This window comes from Solanum tuberosum, unplaced genomic scaffold (assembly GCF_000226075.1).
Source record: "Solanum tuberosum cultivar DM 1-3 516 R44 unplaced genomic scaffold, SolTub_3.0 scf00051, whole genome shotgun sequence".
Lineage (NCBI taxonomy): Eukaryota > Viridiplantae > Streptophyta > Magnoliopsida > Solanales > Solanaceae > Solanum > Solanum tuberosum.
The window spans coordinates 1,772,541-1,793,508 of record NW_006238978.1 but is presented as its reverse complement, the minus strand read 5'-3'; the positions used below and the strand labels follow the sequence as shown (position 1 = coordinate 1,793,508).

Genomic DNA, 20,968 nt, shown 5'->3' with positions numbered 1-20,968 from the left:
CCCATTACTTGTTGTTTCGGGTTACGGGTTGGCTTACCTACTGGTGGGTTATAGTAGGTGCCATCATGACTTGAGAAATCGGGTCGTGACAGGGTCCCTGAAATGGACAACTATTTAATAGAAGAAAAAAATATAGACTAAGATGATGAATAAAAGAAGATGATTCTTCAAGCTTCAATTTCAAGTATCAAGCGTAATACTCGTATATTAATTTGTAACCAACTTGACAAGATTCAACGATAAATAAATGAGAAAAATGTGGTCGGTGCATCATATTATTGCTACTGACGTTTTCAAAGAAGATAGAAAAGAAGTTGTTGACGAAGCATGGAGGAATACTGTTTTGCAACCATGCCTAGATATTGTGAAAAGATTTCTCAACAAGATGATTACAATATTATTATTGAGTGTACATAAACTATCATTATCTCTATCTTGTGTTATTTTGTTTCTTGGTCACTTTAATTTTTGACCTATTTTGTACAGTTTGTGTCGTACTACAGATATACATAATATTCTTGCCTGTAAAAACATTGTTATTTATAGAGAAAATATTTAAGCTATATAAAAATATTTATTTTAAGGTGCGATCCAAGTCCAAGTCTTCGATATTTAATATATATTAATACAAATACATACTTACACAATTACTTGAGATCATTCTTAATGTCAAGGTAATAGAGTGAAAAACTAAATGACTATAAATGTTTGGGATGATTCTAACCTTAAAGAATTTAAAAGAATAAAATTCTTAACTCCGAATTTAAAATTGTTACGTAGACAAAGAAGAGAAATATAATAAATTTGTAAGCTATCGGTAAGGATCGTTTAAGGAAATATATTGTACCTAATTCAATCACGATGATGGAAGCTTCATTCAATAAAACATTTATCTATTAATACATGATGCACAAGTAATTATTAATAATTGTCATTGAAATAGTTATTGATAATTGTTCCTTCTCTTCTAATTGAATTAGACTTAGCACTTATGACGTGTTGTTAAATAGAGTATGAAATGACGCATTATCACTTGAATGTATTCCTTCAGAAATATTATTGAGTTCTTTTTACAAGCCTTTTGAAATGCATATTTTCGTCAATCTAGTGTGTGATCTTCATCACAATGTGCATCTAGAAACTTCACCCTAAAATTATTTAAGCCTAATCACCCAAATTGAAGCTGACGTATCTGTAGGTTTTTTTCAAGAATTATTCTTATCCTAAAAGAGATGATTATTTTTATAAATTTGGTATATACCAATTCATAAATTCATAATCGCAATTTTACTATAAATGCCCAGTTATATACGATCTCCAAACAATGTACATTTGATAACTTTATCCTAAAATTATTTACTAGTCATTACCAAAACTCTAGTTGACATATGTATAGATTTTTCAAAAGTAATTGATCTTATCCTAAAAGATATTAGTATTTCTGAATATGGTATGCTAATACAAATACATTTTACTATAAATGCTCAGTGCAATTTCTTTCATAACTCCCATCAAGAAAAAATCTATTCTTTTACATCGTTTATTACATCTCACGCAAGGTTTCTACTTTTTAACTTTATATTTATAAGATTTTTAATGTATGAGTGTATGCATGAGTGGTTTTCATGAGATTATTTACTATTCTAAACTAATTATTGTTATGATTTTATTTCATGTGTAGCTAAACTGAATACTTTCATCAACAACATCAAAAAGTTCAACAAGAAGAAAGTGGTGTTCATAATGGGAGCAACAGGAACGGGAAAATCTCGTCTCTCTATTGACCTTTTCACCCATTTTCGAGGAGAAATAATCGACTCGGACAAAATGCTAGTCTATAAGGGACTTGATATCCACTACAAGAAAATGGCCTTTTAAGGACCAACATTTTGGGATGAGTTAAAAATCTTGTCTCTAAAAACATATGTTTAGAGACGGTATTTATTTTTGGTCCCTATATCTGAATTTTAGTTTTTCTATTAGCGAAGGGAAGAAATCTAGTCCATAAAATAATCATTATCTAGTCCCTAATGATTTTAATAAGTGGACAGATCAGCACCACTCCACTTTCCTCTTTAAATAAAATAGAAAAGAAAATTTAAAACACAATAAAATTGATTAGGGTAAAAAAAAAAGATATTTTATCTCTCTCAACTAAGATCCCCAATCTATTATCTCTCAAACCCTAAGCTTCAGACTTCGCCTTTTCAAACCCATGAAACTTGAGAACTTGATCTATGACTACTTGGCTTGATGATCTCGTTGGCTCTGCCTGATTTTCAGTGGATTTGCCATTCTAGTAGCGGATTATTTTCAGCCGGGCTCGACCCACAAAGAACCCATCTACAAGTTCTTACGAAGGTCCAATTCTATGGTTTTGTTCTTTTTTTGTATGCTATTTGTTTTCCGGTATGAAATTTTGGTTTATTTTGCAAGCTCTTCTCTTTGTCCTCTTTCTATTTCTCAAGAATTGAAATGTCACTCACAAAGCCGATTCGTCGTTTACAGTGAAATCGTTTCTAGTATCTACTGAAGAAATGATGGTGGTAAGTGGTTGAATACATTTTGAAAAATCAGATCCGTCGGTTGTTATTTTGAATATAAATTTTGGTCTGAATATTCCTAGAAATCTAATTCACTGGTATTTTTAATTATTTTTGGGGTCATGGTTAATGGAGCAATGTACTACTATATTTGAGTTTAGATTCAATACATTAGTGTGATTTTATTATATATAGATTGCAATCGTTCAATTTTTTTTAATATATGATTTTTTTATTCGGTTCCAGTACGACTGTCTTATTATGATTTAACTCTAGTAACAAGCCCCTTCCTTATCTCATCCTAGCAGTTAAGGTAACAATTTTGGGCTTCATTGTTTCTTGCTTCTTGTTCTGTTATATTAATCTTATTTTTGCCCTTTCTCTTTTTTTGATTTTGAATTTCTGACTGTTGAACTTGAGAAGTTATGTTTCTTTTCTTTTCCTTGAATGTCCTTATTTTGAAACATCAGTGCTTGTAATTTAGCATGCAGACTGAATGTTTCCTTTTGGGATATTCTCTATTGTCAAGTGATGTTGTCTACTTCTCACCTCATAGCATGCTAAGTGCTTAAAACCTATACATGATTCATGATTTAACATTAGAGACCATGATAGTTTGAATGTCAAATACCTTACATAAAGTTAAACATTTTTGTGCAAACCTTTGGCTTTCAGCTCAAATTTTAAAGAAGACATTTATGGTTAGCTTATATTAGGGAGCCCCCATAAATATGAAAAGGGAATAAAATGTATTTGCTGGATAGTATTTTTACCTTTTTCTGTGTAGTTGGAAAAGAAAGACTAAATTCTAAATATAGTTCACAATGGTATTCTTCACTTTGGCTAAAGTTAGATCTTGTATGACCTCTTTGACCTTCAGGTTCCTCTCTATGTTGTAGTTAAAGACAAACACTTTCATCATGCATTATTGCACTTTGAATGATTTTCAGAATGTTATATTTGTTTATTTGATGTGATTGATTGTTTATCCATTAACATGTTATAATTCCTTGCTTCTTCTATGGATATGTGAAACTTGATTGCATATATAAACTTTAATGGAAGATTATTAGATATGTGTCTTACTTTCATGTGAAGTTTTTTTTTTTTTTCTCTTTCTATTTTTAGGGATACAACTCGTTTCTCTTCGGTTGGATTCAACATCTTACTCAAGAATCATCATTCTTTTAAGAGTATTTTCATGTAAGCATTTCTAGCTTGTAAGAAAAAGTTATAGAGTTTTATCATATTAATAGAGAGGTAAATGTAATACATGTGATAAATAGTAACCAAGTTATAAATGTTTATGTTATCAAGTTGTTTCAACAATTATCTATATTCTCTTAATGTTTCAGATGTCGTAATTTGATGTAAATTAAAATGATGTGATCTCCAAGCTTGTTAGTGAGATAATACCTTTGTAATTCATGGTTAAGAATGGGCTTGAGCTTCAGAGGAGGTTTGAGGGAAATATATCTAAACTTATGGAATCTTACACAAGTCTGTTGTGTGAAGCTTGTAGCCCTTAGTGCACTCCACTTCCCTGATATCTTTTTCTACTATAACTTTAATTTTAGATGTTACATCTGATCATTATTTCTAACAATGAAACACAACCATGTGAAATTTTTGTTTCATTTTTTGTAGTGTTTAATGACAAATTTATCAATTTAATTAATTTTGTGTCAAGCTTAGAAAGAATTCCAACTTCAACTCTACTATTTCCTTTTTTTTTCAAGATAGTGGTGAGGCATCTCTTTCAAGTCTCTCTGGTTTTTTTATTTTTGCTGTATCATTTTTCCTCCTTTCATCATCACTATTGACATTTCTTGACTTCTCATTCCTGGGTTTTGTTTCTGTTTCTATATAGTAATAATAGGATAGTTAAAATGTTTTATACCTGCCCAAATTGCTCTCTAATAAACCGTCTCTATTTAGATAATAATGTGTGAATATTAATGGTAGATTGTTCAATTATCAACTTGTAGCGAGCTAGCAGTGTTTTCATCGCTAGCTTATGCATCATTGGCCACTAATAATTAGGACTAACCACATGTTGATCTACGTATTAACCTTGTATTAGGGATTTCTAAATTGTTCTCTTTTATTTTCTTATTCTTCTAGAACCTAACCTAGCCGAAGGACAGGTGGGATGAATTTTGTGGTCCATTTCGCATCGTGTCTGTGTAGGTTATTTATTCCAAATCTAGGTACTAAATGTTTTTAGGCCATTGATACCCACTATAGTTAGCAATGCCTTCTTGTATCTCTTTTATTATGATTAGTTTAATTTTTCCAATCTAAAATTAACATACTTGTTTGTGCATAAGTACCTTGAATCAATGTCTCAAAATAAATTGCCCAATGCAGATAAGATGTTAGAGTTAGTTTGGTGGTTGTTGGTGGTTTCCAAGGGGAGCTTATCGATAAGGTAAGATACTGTAATTGATTGATTATAGGGTGCTAAGTCTTTTAGTCTGCATATCTTATACTCCTCAATTTCCTTTCATATTATATGGTTGGACATTGGAGGGAGTTTTTTTCTTCTTCATATTATATAGTGTTTGAAGGAAATATTTAAGTAATAGATAAACAGTTTATTTGATGGAGGAAGTCTCACATTATTGAAGTTTAAAGTTGCATTGTAGATGTATTTGAATTATTGAAATTTGTGAAAATTGAACACATAATATTCTTAGAAGAAATCTGCAGTAACCTAAATTCAGAACCCAAGGTTATGGCTAGTAGTTAATGAAGTGGGTTGACAACCGTCTTAGGTTCAAATCTGAACAAAGATATAGCTACCTGAAACCTATCGCTTGCGGGTATCTGTTGAAAATAGTTGAGGTGTGCAAAAGCTGATGGTTGTAAAAAAAAGAACTCTGGCATAATTTGGAATATCCTAGATATACGATTAACTTGGAACTAAGGGGGAGTCTCTTATATGTGTGGACATGAACTGAGATGGATATACCCTGTATGGTTTTACTTCGCAGGCAGTTCCATGTGTTTCCATGTGTGATGAAACAAAAAATAGAGGCTAAGAGGACATCTAATGTATTATTTTCTAAAAGTCAAATAAAGTTCATAACTCTTTACTTTGTCCATTGGAAGGATGAGTTTCATACCTCGTTACTTATTCTATCAGCTATCTTCTCTCTGCTTCCATAACTGTTAATGTGACTATTGGATTTTAATTTCTTCTTTTTAGTTTAATGAAATTTGGTTATGCTCATGGACTCTCTACACTCACAGTTCTCTCATCTCTGTTTCAATGTAGAACCTCTCTTTTTGCTCGATGATAAAATACTACTTGTTCTTTGTGGTGAAAATCTATACTTGAAGAATTTAGAGTTCTTTGCTCAGGTGAGTAAAAAATTATTTAATCATTTTTTGGTTTATCTTCATATTTTTCTATGGTTAATGCATGTTATATTTTATACAGGTTTTGATGTTTGAAGATATAAGTTTTGAAGAACTCGTACATGCTATACAAATTTGATTTTCATTTGCCAAGAGTTTTAGGAAAAACATTACAATACATGCTAGGGCTGTTAGATTTGCATTGTGTAAACAAATATGACTTTTGTATCATGGCTTTTGTCGATTGGGATGTAATACATTTTTTTTAATAATATATGGAAAGTTATCTTTCTTTATTTCTATATGTATTTCATTTTCTATAATGTATTGATACTATTTTTGAGAATTGGCCAAAGAAAATTATGCATTTAGTTAGGGACCATATTTATGGTCCATAAAAAATGCAATATATGGACTATTGTTTTAAGACCAGTAGAAATTGGTCGCTAAAAGCATATTGGGACCAAAAGAGATAACCTAGTTAATCTTTATGGGACCAGAAAAATGGTCGGGAATACAATTTTAGAGACCGGTTTTATAGTAGTCGCAAAACACTTTTTGTATTATTTTGTTTCTTGGTCACTTTAATTTTTGACCTTTTTGTACAGTTTGTATCGAACTACAGATATATATACTATTCTTGACTTTAAAAACATTGTTATTTATAGAACAAATATTTAAGCTACATAAAAATATTTATTTTAAGGTGCAATCCAAGTCCAAGTCTTCGATATTTAATATATATTAATATAAATACATACTTACACATTTACATGAGATCATTCCTAATGTCAAGGTAATAGAGTGAAAAAATAAATGACTATAAATGTTTGGGATGATTCTAACCTTAAAGAATTTGAAAGAATAAAATTCTTAACTCCAAATTTAAAATAGTTACGTAGACAAAGAAGAGAAAAATAATTAAATTTTCGTCAATCTTGCATTTGATCTTCATAACAATGTGCTTCTAGAAACTGCACTCTAAAATTATTTAAGCGTAATCACCCAAATTCAAGCTGACGTATCTGTTGGTTTTTTTCAAAAATTATTCTTATCCTAAAAGAGATGATTCTTTTTATAAATTTGGGACATACCAATTCATAAATTCATAATCGCAATTTTACTATAAATGCCAAGTTATATGCGATCTCTAAAAAATGTACATTTGATAACTTTATCCTAAAATTATTTACTTGTCATTACAAATATTCCAGTTGACATATGTATAGATTTTTCAAAAGTCATTGGTCTTATCCTAAAAGATATCAGTATTTCTGAATACTGTATGCTAATTAATAAGTCCACAAATACATTATACTATAAATGCTCAGTACAATCTCTTTCATAACCCCCATCAAGAAAAATTCTATTCTTTTACATCGTTTATTACATCTCAAACAAGGTTTCTACTTGTTAACTTTATATTTATAACATTTTTAATGTATGAGTGTATGCATGAGTGCTTTTCATGAGATTATTTACTATTTTAAACTAATTATTTTATGATTTTATTTTATGTGTAGCTAAAATGAATACTTTCATCAACAACAACAAAAAGTTCAACAAGAAGAAAGTGGTGTTCATAATGGGAGAAACAGGAACGGGAAAATACTCGTCTCTCTATTGACCTTACCACCCATTTTCGAGGAGAAATAATCAACTCGGACAAAATGCAAGTCTATAAGGGACTTGATATCGTGACTAACAAGATCACACACGCTGAGAAACAAGGTGTACGGCACTATTTGCTAGGTATACATATTCGAAAGAGACATTTTTTGTGATTAGTTTATTTTAATGGGCATATTTATTGACAGTTATTTTGTTTTACCATTTTTTAGGTGAAATTGAGACAAATTCCGTGTCACGACCCGATTTATCAAGTCATGATGGCACCTACTATAACCCACCAGCAGGTAAGCCAACCCGTAACCCGGAACAACAAGTAATGGGTCTGAGGGTAGAAATTAAATAGGAGTAGACAAATAACAATATAAACAGGCGGAAGCAAACCAAAAACATATATACAAATAAAGATCCCTCCCAGAACCTGGAAGTCACTAGTACAGAGCTACTACAAAATGAGTACAAGTCCTAAAACCGGACAACAGAGAATGGACTGTCTCGAAAGGAAAAAGACAAGTCTATATATACAGATGGAGACTGAAATAGTACAAAACGCCGTATGCTCACCCCCGTCTCCGGATAAGTCTACTCTAGGCTAGATCAACGCTGGCTACTAGTGCTCGGACCTGCATCACAAAATAGATGCAGAGCGTAGCATGAGTACCAAAACAACAGGTACCCAGTAGGCATCATCGGCCGACTGAGCAAGATAAGCAAAAGTAAACTGAAATGCAAATAAAGGGTCACATCAAGTGCAAAGAGTAGTAAATAGGGGGTATGTACACGAGCGTACAGGCAACAAAGACAAGCAATCTAACTAACTCCGCCGGGCTCCCATAAACCCGACGGGTACGCTCGTGCACAATAAAAGAAACCACCTGCACGGACCCCCATAAGCCCGGCAGATGGACCGGCAGTTGAAGTAAAATAATGGAGCTAGAAGGTCTATCACAATATTACCAATTTCCGGACTTTTAACTGAACCATTCCCAATCATATTCCAAGATCTCATTACGTCCCGGACTTAAACCGGAATCTCTTCAACCTCCAAAACCTCAACCTACAGATGAGAGTAATCAAGACTAAACTGAAGCTTTAGTGAGGAATTGGGAATACACCACGTGCAAGCTGGACCACGGACTCGAACCGGGTACTATAGCTAATGAGTCAACCTATATGGGCTGGACCACGGACTCGAACCGGGTACTATAGCTAATGAGTCAACCTATATGGGCTGGACCACGGACTCGAACCGGGTACTATAGCTAATGAGTCAACCTATATGGGCTGGACCACGGACTCGAACCGGGTACTATAGCTAATGAGTCAACCTATATGGGCTGGACCACGGACTCGAACCGGGTACTATAGCTAATGAGTCAACCTATATGGGCTGGACCACGGACTCGAACCGGGTACTATAGCTAATGAGTCAACCTACATGGGCTGGACCACAGACTCGAACCGGGTACTATAGCTAATGAGTCAACCTACATGGGCTGGACCACAGACTCGAACCGGGTACTATAGCTAATGAGTCAACCTACATGGGCTGGACCACAGACTCGAACCGGGTACTATAGCTAATGAGTCAACCTACATGGGCTGGACCACAGACTCGAACCGGGTACTATAGCTAATGAGTCAACCTACATGGGCTGGACCACAGACTCGAACCGGGTACTATAGCTAATGAGTCAACCTACATGGGCTGGACCACAGACTCGAACCGGGTGCTGTAGCCAAAGGTCGGGCACGGGTGGGCTGGACCGCGGACTCGAACCGGGTACTGTAGCCAAAACCAGATCACAGGTAAGCTGGACCACGGACTCTAACCGGGTACTGTAGCTAAGCCTGGACATAAGTAAGCTGGACCACGGACTCTAACCGGGTACTGTAGCTAAGCCTGGACATAAGTAAGCTGGACCACGGACTCTAACCGGGTACTGTAGCTAAGCCTGGACATAAGTAAGCTGGACCACGGACTCTAACCGGGTACTGTAGCTAAGCCTGGACATAAGTAAGCTGGACCACGGACTCTAACCGGGTACTGTAGCTAAGCCTGGACATAAGTAAGCTGGACCACGGACTCTAACCGGGTACTGTAGCTAAGCCTGGACATAAGTAAGCTGGACCACGGACTCTAACCGGGTACTGTAGCTAAGCCTGGACATAAGTAAGCTGGACCACGGACTCTAACCGGGTACTGTAGCTAAGCCTGGACATAAGTAAGCTGGACCACGGACTCTAACCGGGTACTGTAGCTAAGCCTGGACATAAGTAAGCTGGACCACGGACTCTAACCGGGTACTGTAGCTAAGCCTGGACATAAGTAAGCTGGACCACGGACTCTAACCGGGTACTGTAGCTAAAACCAGATCACAGGTAAGCTGGACCACGGACTCTAACCGGGTACTGTAGCTAAGAATCAACATCCAACCATACGTCGCGGGAAATTATCACCAAACCGATTACCATAAATAATCATTTCAGTCCAACTCTCATATACCCCAAATCGCCGAGGAAGTATCCAATAGTGAGTAAGCTAGACCACGGACTTTAACCGGGTACTATAGCCGATAGAAAAATAGGGCATTATGGATACAAGGTCATAAGCTGAGTTTCAGACTATGAGACTCAAGTCTGCTATATCAGTCTACAAGGAGCTAACCGTCCGACACGACGTCGGAAAAAGTTCTACTGCCCAATAACATCTGAAACCTCGCAAGTCTATGGCAACACTAGTCTAAGCCTAGACTAAGGCCAAACATACTTCAAATCAATATTATCATATACACCACAAGGTATGGATATTCTATAATATCAAGAGACATGCTGAGCCCCTCCATACTCAAGCAGATCAATAAACAAATGCCTAAACATTCTCAATCTCACGAGAGAAAACCATAGCCTACCTGAAAGCCGATCACGCGTGCTCCGACTCACGGTACCGGATCTTTTCCTCTCCGAACGGTCTCCAAATGCTTCCCCACTAACAAAGGTTAATCACCTTGTCATTACGAATAAATTGACACTAAAATTATATATTTCGGAGACGGACCCAAAATCGGGTCTAAAACGGAATTGTGGGGCCCACAATTGGAATCTCAAAAACGAATCCGTGAAAAACGTCCCAAATACCTTACTAAACTAATACCCCAAAATTATAGCACAAACAGATGCTTAAAACACCGCAAATTATTGCTACTGACGTTTTCAAAGAAGATATAAAAGAAGTTGTTGACGAAGCATGGAGGAATACTATTTTGCAACCATGCCTAGATATTGTGAAAAGATTTCTCAAAAATGATGATTACAATATTATTATTGAGTGTACATAAACTATAATTATCTCTATCTTGTGTTATTTTGTCTCTTGGTCACATTAATTTTTGACCTATTTTGTACAGTTTATATTGAACTACAGATATATATGCTATTCTTGCCTGTAAAAACATTGTTATTTATATAGCAAATATTTAAGCTTTATAAAAATATTTCATTTAAGGTCCGATCCAAGCCCATGCCTCGAGTCCAAGTCCAAGTCTTTGATATTTAATAGATATTAATATAAATACATACTTACAGAGTTACATAAGATCATTCTTAATGTCAAGGTAATAGAGTGAAAAAATAAATGACTATAAATGTTTGGGATGATTCTAACCTTAAAGAATTTGAAAGAATAAAATTCTTAACTCCAAATTTAAAATTGTTACATAGACAAAGAAGAGAAAATAATAAATTTGCAAGCTATCGGTAAGGATCATTTAAGGAAATATATTCTACCTAATTCAATCACGATGATCGAAGCTTAATTCAATTAAACATTTATCTATTATTACATGTTGCACAAGTAAATATAAATAATTGATAATTGGTCCTTGCCTTATAATTGAATTAGACTTAGCACTTATGACGTGTTGTTAAATAGTGTATGAATTGACGCATTATCACTTGAATGTATTCCTTCAGAAATATTATTTGAGTTCTTTTTTACTAAGCATTTTGAAATCCATATTTTCGTCAATCTTGTATGTGATCTTCATAACAATGTGCATCTAGAAACTTCATCCTAAAATTATTTATGCCTAATCACCCAAATTCAAGCTGACTTATCTGTAGGTTTTTTTCAAGAATTATTCTTATCCTAAAAGACATGATTTTTTTAAAAATTTGGTATATACCTATTCATAAATTCATAATCGTATTTTTACTATAAATCCCCAGTTATATGCGATATCCAAACAATGTACATTTGATAACTTTATCCTAGGTACTGAGCATGCAGGATAGAATAAAGTTGAATAACAACATAACTGAACAAGCAATAAACCGATGACATAATCTGAATTTGATAAGGATACTAGAAATATTGAACATGGTTAAACTGAATGCAAATAACAAGTTTATAACATGCTGAGACTGAATACTGAACTGTAATGATAACATGGTCAATGCAATAGAATCTGACTGAATTGTATGGAAGCTAGTAATAACCGACATAAAATCACATGAGCTAAATATGGAGTTTGATGTATATGCCCCATCGAGAGGACCCAATATACCCTGCTAGAGGTATAGAGGCATGATGGCGTTATCAGTAAGATGATACCCACTGAGAGGACTTATGACCTATGGGGCACGTAGTTTTAGGACTTGAGGGTGTCTAACCCTAGTCCACTCGATATTAAGCTTCCCATATGATTAAGTAATTAACACTTTATGACTGAAATGTTGTAATACTGGATAGCTCAAAATACTGACATTCAAACTGATGGAACCTTATTTTGTTCTTGAACTAGGGTTCTTGACCTGCTTTTCCTCTTACGTTCTAATTTTTTTTATGTTTTGCTGAATGATCTGACTTAGGTAAATTCTAGTTATGTTTGTAGGCTAAATTTGATGAAAACCACGTAGTTTAGGATTTAAACGACGTAGTTTAGGTGTCCAACGCATAAGGAAAAGACCAAAAGACCGCTCACTTATATACTGTCGAGGTCACCGACGGACCGTCGATCGACTGACGTTTCGTGTTGGTCAACCATCAATCGGGATTGGGGGCTAGATTCTGAGGGTCCGAACTACGGCCCTAGACCACGGACCAAGGTCTTACCTACGGTCCGTTGGTCCTGGTGTGGGTCAGGACTTAGATTAATTTTTCTGGTCCTTTCTGGGGAGGGTTGCAGATGCGAACCACAAACCACCAGCACAGGCCGTGGGTGGCAACCGTGGGTTGCACCTACAACTTCTGGAAATGTACATTGAGGTCTGTTTTAGGATACGGGGTGTTACATATATGATTATAGTCCATGAGGTAATAAAAATAATTAATAATTTAAATATGAAACTGTAAAATGATAGTAACAGTTAAGATCTTTGAAAATCTATTCGGTCTATTTACTATGTTATTGTAACACCCAAGAAGTCTAAAATCCATGTCAGATTTAGAAGGTTCATAAGTTAAGTTTGCAGAAATTTTTTGGATCTATGAGCAGCATTGACGGGTCGTAGATAGAACCACGGACCGTAGATAAGGCTTGTAGAATCAACTTCAGAAGCAGGATGATTAGCCTGGGTTTGATGAGGCAAGTTTACGGATCATAATACCCTTTGTGGGTTATAGATGATATTGTAGATCAAGTCCTGAATCTTTATATTTGATCCGACTTTCACAGACACTATCTAAAGTATGAAAATGGAATCATGGACCATAGATAGGTCTCGTAGATCAAACTTTAGAGACTCAGAAATTGACATGATTTCCATGGGAGATATACATACCATAGATCAATCCACGGACCGCAGATGGTTTCGTGAAAGTTTCCGATAGCAATTCTCTCCCATGATAGGTTTGGTCTTTTGTCGCTCTTTTACTTCCTATACTATGTCGTTGTGGCATATTCTAAAGGGGATTAAATAAAAGTTAATCAACTAAACCTCCTTATTCACAGCTAACACCCAGAAAATCAAGTTCCTTACATTCAAAGTTCCTTCTGAGCAAGAACTAGGGTTCCACAACTTCAAGTCTTAGTTTAAGGATTCAAGCTAGTGTTTCCATTCCAGGTACCTGGAATTTAATCAATAGGCATCCTTGTAATGCTACTATGTTTTGAGTCTATACTCTTTGACAGAGTGGTTTTCATGTTCTTCGTGTTTCTATGATCTTATATTTTTTTTTTGTGTTCTCTATCCATTCACATATGTATTGTCAAGCATTGCAATTTTATAGCAGGTTGGACCAAGCTTGTGAGACTATAAGTGCTATTTTCTTTAAAAAAAAGAGGTGTTTTGCAAAAAAAATTGGGAGAAAACAAGTATTTTTTGGTGAGTAGCAAATTAAAGTTGTTCTTTAAAAGTTGAAATAAGTAATTTCTCCCTGAAAATACTATTCTGGAAAACTTTTTTTTTGTTTAGAAAATACACTTAAAAGGACTTTTTAAATGTTTGGTCAAACACTAATTATTGCTCAGATGTGCTTTTTAAAATTGCTTAGTCAAATCCAAATTAATACTCGCTAAAATTATTGCGAGTTTTATACTTAAACTCTTTGGAGGAAATATGACATGTTATGTGAACATTACACTTCAAAAGCTCTTTCAAAGAGTTTTAAGTGGTAGTGTACGTAATTTTTTTTACTTTTGAGTAAATTAGGTTAACATCTTCCTCAAATTATTACCGTTTCATCAGTTTCATACCTAAACGATAAAATATTACAAAACCCTTTGAACTACCATGGATTCATTGTGCTAGGTTCGTTCATTTTAAGACTATTTTTTCATCCCTCTCGTGTTTCTCATCAAGTTACACCAATATTTTATCACATACAACTACTAGAGTTTTCAATATAAAGAGACTTATTTTTAGAAGATAACAGAAACACTTAATAATTTAAGTATGAAACTCGAAAAAATTGATAATAATAGTTTAATTTTTAAAACCTATTCAGTCTATTTACTACGTTATATGGTGAAGGTCGCTACAAGTGCAGTACATTTAATTAAATGCAAATGACAAATTCAATTCCTAACTGATTGTCTACCCTTTTATGCTAAAATGAGAGAGAACATACTAATGCACATCAACATTTTAAAACTGATAGCATGTAATGGTTGCTTCAAGAAAATCTATATCGCCGCAAATTTCACAAATCTTTTTCTGCAAGTTCGTATAGAAAACACAAAAAAATTAGAAGCTAACAGACTTTTGATCCATATTAAGTAAAAATCATATTGCCCTCTAGTTTTAGCAATGAACAAGGATGTAGATGCTATCAAAGTGGTCATTCAACTTCTTTTGTTGCACCGAATTAAGATTACCAGATAAACAAAATGAAGAATGAGGGGGCAAAATATCAGCAAGTACACAATGCTAAATCATAATCAACAAAAGCAAGTTCTCGCCTTCATTTACCTAGCATGCTTATCTTTCATAACACCATAGCAATGTATTATGAAAGCTAGTGGTACAATACCAGTTTTCGACAAGCAATTCATTTTGCTTCTCGTGTTGTTAATTTGAAGACGGTTCATCTGTATACCTAATATATTTATGTTTTTTATTTTGTTCTTTAATCTTATATTATTAGACACAATCAATGGTGGCTTCTTTTGGACATGAAAGGAGATTTTTTAGGACAAAAAAGATAAGCTGTTGTAACTGAAGAATAATACTTGATGGATGAAATAAATCTCTCGAGTTTATTTGTCCTTTAAAGTTGCACGATATCGTATAGTCTTTATCCTTCAATCAAAAAAGAAAAACCCAACCATAGTGCAATATGAATTGATGCTTAACTATTTTCAACTTATAATTTTAACAAATTAGTAAGTCGACTTTGGAGTAAAATGTTCTAATAAAAACTAACAAAATTTTAATCCCTATCCGTTAATAGCCTAATACATACACTGAAGTATACTAGTAGAATGAGGTATCAACAAACATCATTAGTAGAGAAATAGCAACACGATATCGTAATAGGGGACAAGCATAGAGTAAAAATATTTTAAAACTTGGGATTACGAAACTACACTCAAAGTAATTAGGAAAAAGGCACCCAATGAACAACAACATATTGATTATTATTGCCTAATGGAGATAAAATTGAAGTAGCTAGTAATTGTGTGATAACTATAGTTGATACATTGTTTGACGATCAAATCCAGAACTTTAGTACAACACTATTGATGAATGGAAAGGACAATATTTTTAGTAAATTGTCAAGATTTCTCTTAATCTAGTCACTTAATGATATAGAAGATATTATTTACTCTTCTTGTTACATTTTTCCTGTAAGCAAGTTGAAACATATTCAAAACATCTATATTGAACACTCCTTTATTTATGTTATAGTGTTGAAACCTCGAACATTCATTTATTTAAATCATAATCATGATGTCCGAATGAGCCTGTGTAACTTTGTTCATCCTTAATAATAGTTATCTCTTTAAGCATTATATTTGGAAAAAAACTCTATCGATTTGAACAATATTTATTGATAAATTGAGGTGTGATGTCTATCTTTTTGTTTCTCATTTTATATGTTCCCTTTATATTTATTATTAAGTGAAATTCTATGTATGTATACCTCAAGAGAAACTAATTCGTTAAAATAAACTTTGATTTGGGTATTTTGAGACTATAGTTTCAACTTTCAAGGCGATGTATATTTTTTGGTTAATCATTTCATGTGTTCTTTCTCCTTAATTTAAGTGAACCTAAACCACAAAAAAACTTTGTTAATTCACATGTATGTTCCCTCACACATTTAATTTTCAAAAAATAAATTATAGTCACGATTAATTTATCTTGATTTATTAAATTTGTCTTTGACTGATTTTTAGCTCTAATCACATCAAAGTTGAAAGCCATGACTCTCTATACGTTCTTTCTAAACCTCAAACATATAGTCTATATTTTTATGTATACATAGTCCTCTTCCTATTTTCAAAATTCTGTCTTTCTCTTCCTTTCCGGCATTATGTGTTGGGGTATGCAACTGCACAAAAGTATTGTTGTTGCCAAAAATGTAATATTGGAAAAAGGGTAATTTCTTCATCATGTTGTCTGGAAAATGAGTACTCTTAGGGATCCAAGTTACACGCCTCTACAATAATTTGTCAGAGTACTATGCCACCAAATAAATGTATGAAATTTCCAGGTGGGCATTGTATTAACTAGGAAAAGGAGGTAGAAACCGGGAAAACAAGAGGCCTACATGTTGAAGAAACACTTTTTCTATCATCAGGCGGAAAAAAATATGGATGTCCACTGAAAAAGACTGTCTCTTCAAGAGTTGTGTCAACCAAATTCATGTTGACCATGACTCAGGGAAATCTAAGCAAGCCTAGAACTCAAATTTTAAATCATTTTCCTGATAAGAGTACCATACAATATTCTTTAGAATAAGTAGGATATGCGAAACCTCACAATGAAGGCCACCATGGGTAGACCAGATGGGCCCACTAGGTTTATCTTGCCGATCCTAAAGACCAGTACATTTGCTCTTCTCGGGAAAATAATTTGAAATTTGAGCTCTAAACTTGCTAAAACTCCACCGAGTCACGATTGCCATGCATTTGGTTGACACAACACTTGAGGAGACAATATTTATCAATGGATATCCATATTTCTTAATGTCCGATGACATACCATGGACTTCTTCAACAGGTAGATATCTTGTTTTCCTAGTTTGTACCTCCTTTTTTCAATTAAGATAAAGTCCACCTGGAAACTTACCATGTTTCTTTGGTCGCACAATACACTGAGTAATCTTTGACGATGCGTATAACTTAGATCCTTAGAATGCTCATTTGCTTGTCCAGGTGATGAAGAAATTACCCTCTTGCCATTTCACATTTTTCACTACACCAATCCACATGTGCTTCTTCACAACAGCCCAACACACAATATCTAAAAATGAATTTTAAAGATGATTTTTTAAAACATAAAGAGGACTATGAATGCACAAAAGATACATGCAGTAATTAAGAGAATTAAATGCAATAACATGCTCATGAAAGAATCAATGTATCCTTTAATTAGAGCCCAATATCCAATACCATTAGGATCCCGCAGTGAAGAATGCCAGATATATTAGACAACTCAAAGAGATCTTTATTGTCCCTAAGAGGTATATCACTTTCTTTTATCCTTTTAGTTATATTCCACTATTCAGTCCAAATTAAGATTCCAAAAAAAGGGAAGTAAAGTTGATAATCTAACTAGCAGTTTGCTTCTAGAGGAGAAACCTCTTGTGTAAAAATATCAACTTCTCCCTTAGAAATGGAAGGTAAATAAAAAATGGAGGGGTTTGGGATTGGGACAACGTTTGAAGTTTACAAAAACCATATAGATATAACACAAGTTGATGAAGCAAGTACAAATTATATAATCGTGGCTTTCAGCTTGCCACACTGCCCTTTAATGCTAAAAATCAAGAGGGACATAGAGAACTACTCCGCACGACAACATTTTTATATTGATAGCAGGTAATATTTGCTTCTTGAAAACCTATGTCACCGCAAAGTTCACATTTTTTATTCTGCAAATTCATAAGAACATAAATTCAAAAGCTAACCAACTGTTGATCCAGCTTAACTGAAGCTCATATTGTGTTCTGGTTTTGGCAATGAACAAGGATCTAGAGGATATCAAAGTGCTTCACATATTCTCTTTTGTCACATAGAATCAAGATTACCATATGATCAAATTAGAGAATGAGGAAACACAATGTCAAAAATTACACAAAGGTAAATCAGAATCAACAAAATCATGTTTTCATCATCATTTAGCTCACATGCTTGAATCAGTAATAAATCCCCTTTTTACAGTAGATGCATATCCAGTGCATTCCAATTATTATTCCAGCAAATTATTTTTCAAGAATATTGTTTGGTTATATCTCATCCAGACTCCTCCTTAAGAAAGACGTTATGGAGGTAAATGATACAAAAATCTAGTGGCACAATACTAGTTTATTTCCTGCCACTGTAAATAAAATCGGTGTTGCTAATATAGTTGTGGGACAGTGATATATATCATAGATCAGTATAGCTGATATATTGTTTGACTATCAAATCTGGAACTTAGAACCACAATGTTTATGAACGGAAAGAACAATATTTGAGTAAATTATGAAGGATTTCTCTTAATCTAGCTCTTTAATGATATATCACTTTTACAAAATTCATGCTTCTTATATAAGGAAAACATACTAGGGTTTGTTGATGACCACGTAAATAATTGATAGGCCACACTGACATTTAAGAAGTTACATGTTGATTCTACTCTTGAACGTGGAACTAAGCTCAAAGCAATAAGTTCCAATTCCTATTGAATTACATATGTGTTGAATGAGTAAGTGATGAGAAAGAATTGCCAGGATCGATTGATGACACCACCTATTGGGTAAAGAATGAGACTCAAGCATGAAATTGGAAGTGTAATGAGGGGCATGTTGTTATGTAGGAGACAATTTTAGAATGGATTGCGGAAAGACATAAAAATTATCTTATGCAGTATTACACTACATTTCTGTAAGAGGTTGCTTCCACCACTCAAGCCTCCAACCTCCTTGTCACGTGGCAGAAACTTTACTAATCACGTGAAAAATTTCATTACATTACTGGAACAAGTAATTACATAATATACACATTAATGTATTTTATTTTATTTCATTTATAATGATGCAGTACCTTAATGTACTCTAAATATATTTAATAATATTAGTATCTTCTACCAATAATAAAGAATCTATATTTAGAAAGAAAAAATGCAATAGATATGAAGGTTAGTGAATTCAAAACATATTCAAGTTAACTTTTAGGAGTACTATTTGTCATGACAACTACTAATCAAAGCGGGTGAAACTTTCTATCACTGTAGATATTCACTAATACTCTGATGTTCCATATTATCCTTCTTTATAAGTGTTTAGCACTCCCTAATTATTTTTATTATCAGCGTATTTACATCCCGAAGACATCAAACGATAGAAAAATACCATAAAGACTATACAAGTAGAGTAGAAAGAAAAGAATATAGATGGGAAAAGTTTAAGCGAATATTTTTCCCTTAAAGCTCAACACAAATTTGTACCAAAAGTGCCACATTTGATAGATACAAATTAATTGGACTTTCAGACGTTCCTATGCACAAAAAAGAAAGAGTACTTGAGGGCTCTTCCAAAACAACTTTTGAGTGCCATTCCATAATGGACATCCCAACCAACAATCAAAATTTTCTTAATCATATGCATAGTTTGTTGTATGGCACCGTCTGTTTCTATTACATAAATCACATTCATATACATTGCCTGTCATAAGTAAAATTTATTGTTGTTTGCACCAACCGTTCTTATGGGGGGTTGGTTGGGTTATGTTTCTTGTTGTGTACCCTTTGGGCTTATGGGGTCTGGTGAGCTTATTATTTAATTATATAATCATGTATCTTGTGTTGAATTGATATTTATCTATATAAATGATTTCAACTTGCTTCTATATTGGTCCTTCTGGTTTTGGCCGTGTTGGATTATTCTCAACTAATTTTTCTTTGATGTAATACTTCTAATTAAATATATATTCTTTTTATGTCTACCAATGCTATAGGGTAATCCTCTGCTTTGTTTCCATCCATAACGGTACATCTGGAAAAATAATCGATTGTGGTGAATACTTCTATAGAAGGAAAAGGGAAATAAAAAATGTACCTCTAGGTAATTCCCGAAGAATGAAGCCAGTTCTAGTTATTATCGATATGAATTGGGAACTCCTGATGGTACCCAACGTCCATCCAGAGACCTAATAAAATTAGAATCCATTGAAGAGTACTGACTGAAAGAGAAAATAATAAGTCCAAAGTGATTGGCAAAACAGACGAAATCATTCATCTTTGGAGGCTATATTTAAACAATAGGCCCTCCTTAGAGAAAAACCCACATCGCATACAAATCCCACTCCCCACTATTTTTTTCAAATTCAAACGTGACACGATCCATTTTGGGTCATGATGACACCTACTAACACCCTTAAGTAGGTAAGTCAACCCCATAAACCGGAACCAAAAGCAATAGTCTATCATGCGGAAGAAAAACATAAGGGAAGCAGGGAACAAAATTCAAAATAAAAGGGAGGAGATAAACCAAGGAAATAAAGGAAGAGATAGACAACAATATAAATATACAAAACATCTCCAAGATTTGGCATCAGTCGTTAGTCGAGCTTCTAATCAAAATAGGAGTACAATGAAAATACAAATATACATAGAACCGTCTCTTAATGTAAAATAAAGACTAATCCTGGGAAAATAGAGGGAGATTGGAAACTTCGAACTTCAGGAGCTCACCTTAGTCTACGAATCCAAAAGCTGATCCACACAAGGCATGCCTCAATGGAGAGAACCCATGTAACATCCGGCAATACGAAATAATTGAAGAG

General features: G+C 33.9%; 1 long non-coding RNA gene across 1 annotated transcript in view; it reads right to left on the bottom strand.

Moving 5' to 3' along the window:
* Positions 1 to 7,925: 7,925 nt before the first annotated feature.
* LOC107060024 (uncharacterized) overlaps positions 7,926 to 20,968 on the bottom strand; it is a 95,724-nt gene continuing 82,681 nt past the window's right edge. The window contains exons 2-3 of the long non-coding RNA XR_001473085.1: positions 10,448 to 10,524; positions 7,926 to 8,158 (exon numbers count right to left, since the gene is read on the bottom strand). This is a non-coding gene — a long non-coding RNA (uncharacterized lncRNA). The remainder of the gene's footprint in view (positions 8,159 to 10,447; positions 10,525 to 20,968) is intronic.